Source organism: Cololabis saira, chromosome 16 (assembly GCF_033807715.1).
Source record: "Cololabis saira isolate AMF1-May2022 chromosome 16, fColSai1.1, whole genome shotgun sequence".
Classification (NCBI taxonomy): Eukaryota; Metazoa; Chordata; class Actinopteri; order Beloniformes; family Belonidae; genus Cololabis; species Cololabis saira.
Window position 1 is genome coordinate 39,973,189 of NC_084602.1, and position 6,936 is coordinate 39,980,124.

At 36.4% G+C, this 6,936-nt stretch overlaps 1 protein-coding gene across 4 annotated transcripts in view; it reads right to left on the reverse strand.

Annotated features, from left to right (window-relative positions):
• Window positions 1–1,312, reverse strand: part of numb (NUMB endocytic adaptor protein) — an 80,181-nt gene extending 78,869 nt beyond the window's left edge. For all 4 annotated transcript variants that reach the window (XM_061744076.1, XM_061744073.1, XM_061744075.1 and 1 more), the window contains exon 1: window positions 1,172–1,312. The gene's annotated coding sequence lies outside the window, so the exon portion shown is untranslated. The remainder of the gene's footprint in view (window positions 1–1,171) is intronic.
• Window positions 1,313–6,936: the final 5,624 nt, after the last annotated feature.

Consider the following 6,936-nt stretch of genomic DNA (forward strand, 5'->3'; position numbering starts at 1 on the left):
CGTGTCTTTAAACTTATCTAAGCTGGAATAAGAGCTACAGCAGGCTACTAACTTTACGCCCTGGTATCAGGTGGAATCAACCCCTGAATAACCTGCACCGTGAAACATGACACCCCCAGCAGGACCGTGTTCTGCCAATCTCTGCTGCTTTGCCAAGAAATGTTACCTAATGGTTTTCTACCTTTGTAGAGCCACAATTTTACTGTGTTTTATTCCCTAAACCACTTCCTTGTCTCTCTTGAATGTTCTTAATGACCTGCTGGTTAAATAAAGGCCAATGACTGAATGAATATCAAATAAAGCCATAGAATTGTTGTTGTTTTTTTCCTCTATCGTATAATGTTCACAAAGTGTAATGCAATTCATGTCATGGGTAGTGTATTGAAGGATTAAATACTCAACATCCCATATTATCAATTTTACATCGTGCAAGAAATGATTGGCAATCAAAATTTGAAAAATCGACTGTGCAAGGTAGCAAGAACTGGCAGAACAGGTGGTCCTGAACGCCACGTCCAGGTGGTTCAGGTGGTTCCTGAACGCCTCGTTCCGGTCGTCCAGGTGGTTCAGGTGGTTCCTGAACGCCACATCCAGGAACCACCTGAACGTGGCGTTCAAGTGGTTCAGGTGGTTCAGGTGGTAAAGCCATAGAATTGATTTTTTTTCTCTTTATCGTATAATGTTCACAAGGTGTAATACAATTCATGTCATGGATCATTGTATTTTGAAGGATCAAATACTCAACATCCCATATTATCAATTTTAACAATAACAAGATGTGCAATAACCACACGTGCAATATCTATGCAATATCTGTCTGTCTGTCTGTCTGTCTACCTCACACTCATTCTACCTGCTTTTTTCCCATTGCAATGTATATACTGTCCATATCTTGTAATTATATATATATATTTCTTACCCGCCTCCCCTGCATGTGTGTGTTAAGTGTACTGCTACTAACCAGGGAGGGAGAAATAAAGGATTATCTAATCTTATCTTATCTTATCTTTACATCGTGCAGAAATGATGGGCGTGGGAATCAAAACTTTGAAAACCGCCTGTGCGCATGCGCAGAGCTTTGGAGTAGCATTTCTCGGCAGGTAGCAGGACTGGCAGAAACACCGGCCTTTAGCCCCTTTAGCGGGCTAGCCCGTCCTGTTCCGGGACTCACCCGCGGGTCCTGCTCCGCTCCCGGCCCGGGGGGAGTCGTCCAGCCCGACAGGGGGGGGTTGGGTGCGGGTTCAGGTCCAGGAGAAGCGTTACGGGTCCGCGGCTCCGCCGGTCCGATCCTGCCCAACTCTAACCGCTGAATGGCTGCGGCGGCGGGGACGCAACCAAACCTACCTCCCTAGCAACGCCCCGCCCCCCTCGGCGCTGGTTGGTCCGCGCCCTAGCAACCCGCGCTGATTGACGGCTGCGAGAGCCAATGAGCTGGTGGCGTTATTTATATGTTTGTAGGTTGGTTTATGTACTTAATCATTAGTATTTATGGATCTATTTGTATAGTTGACACTTTTTAGCAGTTATATTTAGCTTTAACTTTATATATATTTATTTTATATACTTTATATATATATATATATATATATATATATATATATATATATATATATATATATATATATATATATATATATATATATATATATATATATATATATTTTATATATATACTAAATTTAGATATTTATGTGGATATTTATGTAGTATATATTATATGTTGAGAGAGATAGTTATAATTATGTAATATTTTTTTTATGTATGTAGCATATATATATATTTATATGGATATTTATGTAGTTTATATAGTGTATATATATATATATTTATTTATTTATTGATATAATATTTATGTATATATATATATATATATATATATATATATATATATATATATATATATATATATATATGTGTGTATATATATATATATATATAAATGTTATAAATATATATATATTTATATTATATTTATGTAATATTTATATATTCTATATACTTATATGGATAATTATGTAGTAATAGGCATTTTTACCTAGTATTTATATAGACTATATTTATATGGATATTGTGTAGATATAATAATAGCAATAATGTAAAGTCATAGAGTTATAAAGGGGTAGGAAATAGGAAAAAGGAAAAAGTGTAAACTTCTTCCTACTCCTTTATCGAACCTATGTGCAGATGAAGATGTTACTGTTTATTTTTATTTTTATATACATGTTCGAAATAAATTCATTAATTTATTCATTCATATGTTTCATTTTTATTCTTTATTCATGTCAATACTTTTCATGTCATTCTTATAATATCTTTAGGTTTTATATATAGTTTAATTCTGTTTCATCATTCATTCATTTATCAGTGTGTTTAACACATATTGATAGAAAGAAATAACTGGGTAAATAAATGTATTGATTCAGTTGTTCATTTATCCGTGTGTTTATCATCATACAAAAACAATAAATAAATCAACACACGTATTCTTTTATATAATTATTTATGTTTTTCTGTAAATATTCATTTATTTATACATTAATTATATATGTTTGTAGGTTGGTTTATATACTTTTTTCCCTTTTTATTTATGGATCTATTTTTTTATTTGACACCATTCTCTTATTTATTTGGCACTTCTTTCTTTTTCTTAAATATATATAAATAGTATTTATATTTTTTTCATTGTCCTCGTCATCTTTTTATACATTTATATTTCATTTTTATTCTATATGTATATATATACTTTCTTTGTCATTCTTATAATATGTTTTTTATAAGTTTTATATTTAATTAAATTCGGTTTAATCATTTATTGAATTGTTCATTCGTTCATTTATCAGTGTGTTTATTATCGGACCAAAACACATATTGATAGAAAGAAATAACTGGGTAAATAAATAAACACAAGTATTCTTTTATATCTTTATTTGTGTTTTTCTGTAAATATTCATTTATTTATGCATTCATTATTATTATTATTATTATTATTGTGTTTTAATACATCAAGACGTGGTACTCGACCCCTGAGTGACTAGACTATAATAGTGGCTCTTTTTTATTAAAAGTGATCTAATGAATGACATTTTTTACTGTAAACTGGTAACTGATTCGACGGCCGTTGGTTCCGTTTCCAACCATCTGATGGACGTATGAGGATCCTGGACTACGGGGTCAGAGGTCAGGGGTCACCTGGGAGTCACTGCTCCTCCTCTCCCTGAGCAGCCAGCTGAGGCGTTCAGGTATCTGGTCCAGATTCCTCCTGGAGACCTTCCCGATTATCTGGTCCTGGTTTATCTGGACCCGGTTTTTCCTGTCCGGGGGGTCGGGGGTCTGTAGGAGCTGATCCTGCCCCTTCAGGCCCGAACCGCCACCCGTAGAGAGTAGGACGGTAGTTACTCTGACGTAAGAGGAAGTTGAGACACAGGCGTGTTGAGCAACCGCAGGTGTCGACGCTGCAGAGCTGTAAAGATATTCATTATCTCAGTCACGAGCAAACGCAGGCGTGTCAGGTGGTTCCTGAACGCCACGTTCAGGTACGTTCAGGTGGTTCCTGAACGTGGCGTTCAGGTGGTTCAATTCAATTCAATTCAATTTTATTTATATAGCGTCTAATTAGGGCTGTTCGATTAATCGATTTTAAATCGTAATCGCGATTATGTAATTAGAACATGTTAAAACGTGAAACTCGTAAAATCGATTTTTCACTTTTTTTTTTTTATTTATTTTTTTTTTAATTGGAAATATAACTTACTGTATGTTTGCAAGTGCTGATTTGCTGATTTTTTTTCAGAGATAAAACTTTATATTTTATTATATTTTTTAAAACTTTTTTTCAACTTATTTTACAGAGTTTTGCACTTTATTCATTCATTTTGGGGCAAATGTTCAATAAAAAAACAGCATATTTGAAATCATTTCTTTGCCTTTTGTCAATTCACAAAATAATCGTAATCGTAATCGAAAATCGGATTTTGAGAGAAAAAAATCAAGATTTTATTTTTGGGCAAAATCGAACAGCCCTACGTCTAATACAACAGAACATGAACATAAACATAAACATAAACATAAACATAAATCCCAGAGCAATTATTACATAAACAATGGCAGGTAAGTCAATTTTTGGCTCCCCTAGTGGGAGAAAAGCCTTAAAGGGAAAGTTCGGTTTTTTACAACCTGGACCTTATTTCTGGCAATTTTTATGGTCGTATACTCGTGTACCCGGTCATCTCTGTGCGCGCATCCCAGACACAGCTCCGTGTACAGCTGGAGTTCACTACTGTTAGTTTACTGTTAGTTATTTGAAACATGTCTGAATATTTGTCAAATTCTGAGGTTGTGGACGACGACTTTGAATATGATGGACGTCCTTACCGTTTTGAGCCGGAGTATACGGCTGAAGAGCTCACTGAACGGAGGACAGAGTGCGCGCACAGAGATGACGTCATGAGTTCAGAGGTCTTGTTTACAAACTGATTTATTTGTTACACACACAGCCCCGGATGAAGACAACAGGTCCTGGAAGCAGATCTAGTGATTCATAAAAGAAATGAAGAGTTTCGCGACAATCATGTGTTATTTAGACGCTGCATCGTCTGTGTCCCGCTGTGCCCCGTTCACTACTGTTATATGGAGAAGCGGCTCGCAAAAAAACTCCTAATATCTTCCTAAGGACTCCAAATGACACCAAACTTGCCTGGGTGAGTATACGACCATAAAAAATGCCAGAAATAAGGTCCAGGTTGTAAAAAAACGAACTTTCCCTTTTAAGCCAAACATTGGCAAGAAAAACTCCCCTTTAGGAGGAATAAACCTGGACCAGGACCTGGATCATAAGGGGGGACCCTCCTGCCGAAGGCCAGACTGGGGGAGTCGGGGACGTCAGCAGCACAGCAGGCAGGTGGAAGCAGCAGCGGATTGACCAGAGGGGGGACCGGCACTGCAGGCCAGCACGCAGCTCCCGAGGCTCCAGCCTGCAAACATGCATAAAAGAGAAAAAAAGGGGGCCGGCACAAGAAACTACAGGAGCGATGGACAAAAATGATAGTTATGAGATATTTATAATAAATAAAAATGGAAAAGGAGAAGAGAGGAAGGGAAGAGGAGAGGAGAAGAAGGGTGAGAGGCACCGCCCAGCGGATCATGTCGGTCCCCCCTGCAGCATAAGCCTATAGCAGCATATCTACCACCAAGCTATATTTGAGACTAACTATTATAGTCTTGTTCTATAGCTGCAACTATGACTACTGACTCTAACACACTAGAGTTTACACTACCTAGAGATTTACCAACACCAGCTAGAGGTTTACTAAACACTAACTATAGGCTTTACTAAACACTAACTATTATAGTCTTGTTCTATAAGTGTAAGGTGGTAAGGACATCATTTCATTACCCCCCCCCCTATTAAATTTTGACTTTTTTCTCGACATTTTCTTCGTTTTTTCGTGCGTTTTTTCGTACGTTTTTTCGTACGTTTTGTCGTACGTTTTTTTCGTACGATTTTTCGTACGTTTTTTCGTACGTTTTCTCGTACGTTTTTTCGTACGTTTTTTCGTGCATTTTTCCGTACGTTTTTTCGTGCTTTTTTGTCGTACGATTTTTCGTACGTTTTTTTCATACGTTTTTTCCGTACGTTTTTTCGTACATTTTTTCGTACGTTTTGTCGTACGTTTTTTTCGTACGATTTTTCGTACGTTTTTTCGTACGTTTTGTCGTACTTTTTTTCGTAAGTTTTTTCGTGCATTTTTCCGTACGTTTTTTCGTGCTTTTTTGTCGTACGTTTTTTCGTGTGTTTTTTCGTGCGTTTCTTCGTACATTTTTTCGTACGTTTTTTCGTGCGTTATTTCGTGTGTTTTTTTCATATGATTTTTCGTGCGTTTTTTTGTACGTTTTTTCGTACGTTTTTTCGTGCATTTTTTCGTACGTTTTTTCGTGTGTTTTTTTTTCGTACGTTTTTTGGTACGTTTTTTCGTACATTTTTTGATACGTTTTTTCGTGCGTTTTTTTTTGGTACGTTTTTTGGTATGTTTTTTCGTACGTTTTTTCGTACGTTTTTTCGTATGTTTTTTCGTACGTTTTTTCGTACGTTTTGGATCATGTCGGTCCCCCCTGCAGCATAGGCCTATAGCAGCATATCTACCACCAAGCTATATTTGAGACTAACTATTATAGTCTTGTTCTATAGCTGCAACTATGACTACTGACTCTAACACACTAGAGCAGGGGTCGGCAACCCGCGGCTCTAGAGCTCTTTAGCGCCGCCCTAGTGGCTCCCTGGAGATTTTTCAAAAATGTTTGAAAATTGAAATCGATGGGGGAGGGAAATATATTTTTGGTTTTAATGTGGTTTCTGTAGGAGGACAAACATGACGCAAACATTCTGAACCAATGCTGTAAAAATGTGTAGCATAAATATTACATTTCAACATTTCTGTTAACGAAGATTTGTAAGGAAGAGTAAGAGTAAGTAAGAGGCCGTGCAGGAGAAAACATTTTTGAGAGGAGGAAGATTTTTTTTTAATGTGCACTTTGAGAAAAAAGTCAAAATGTCGAGAAAAAAGTCGAAATGTCGAGATAAATGTTGAAATACAATTTCAAGAATAAAGTCGAAACTTTTTTCCTCAACATTTCGACTTTTTTCTCAAAGTGCATAATGAAAAAAAAAATCTCCCCCCAGTTCTAACTAATATAGAAACATGCCGAATGTGTTGCCTTCATTCTAAGGCTGATACAAGACTTTTCATTTTTTGTGGCTCCAGACATATTAGTTTTTTGTGTTTTTGGTCCAATATGGATCTAAAACATTTTGGGTTGCCGACCCCTGAGCTAGAGTTTACGTTCAGGTGGTTCCTGAATAGGGCTGTTCGATTAATCGATTTTAAATCGTAATCGCGATTATGTAATTAGAACGATGTTAAAACGTGAAAATCGTAAAAT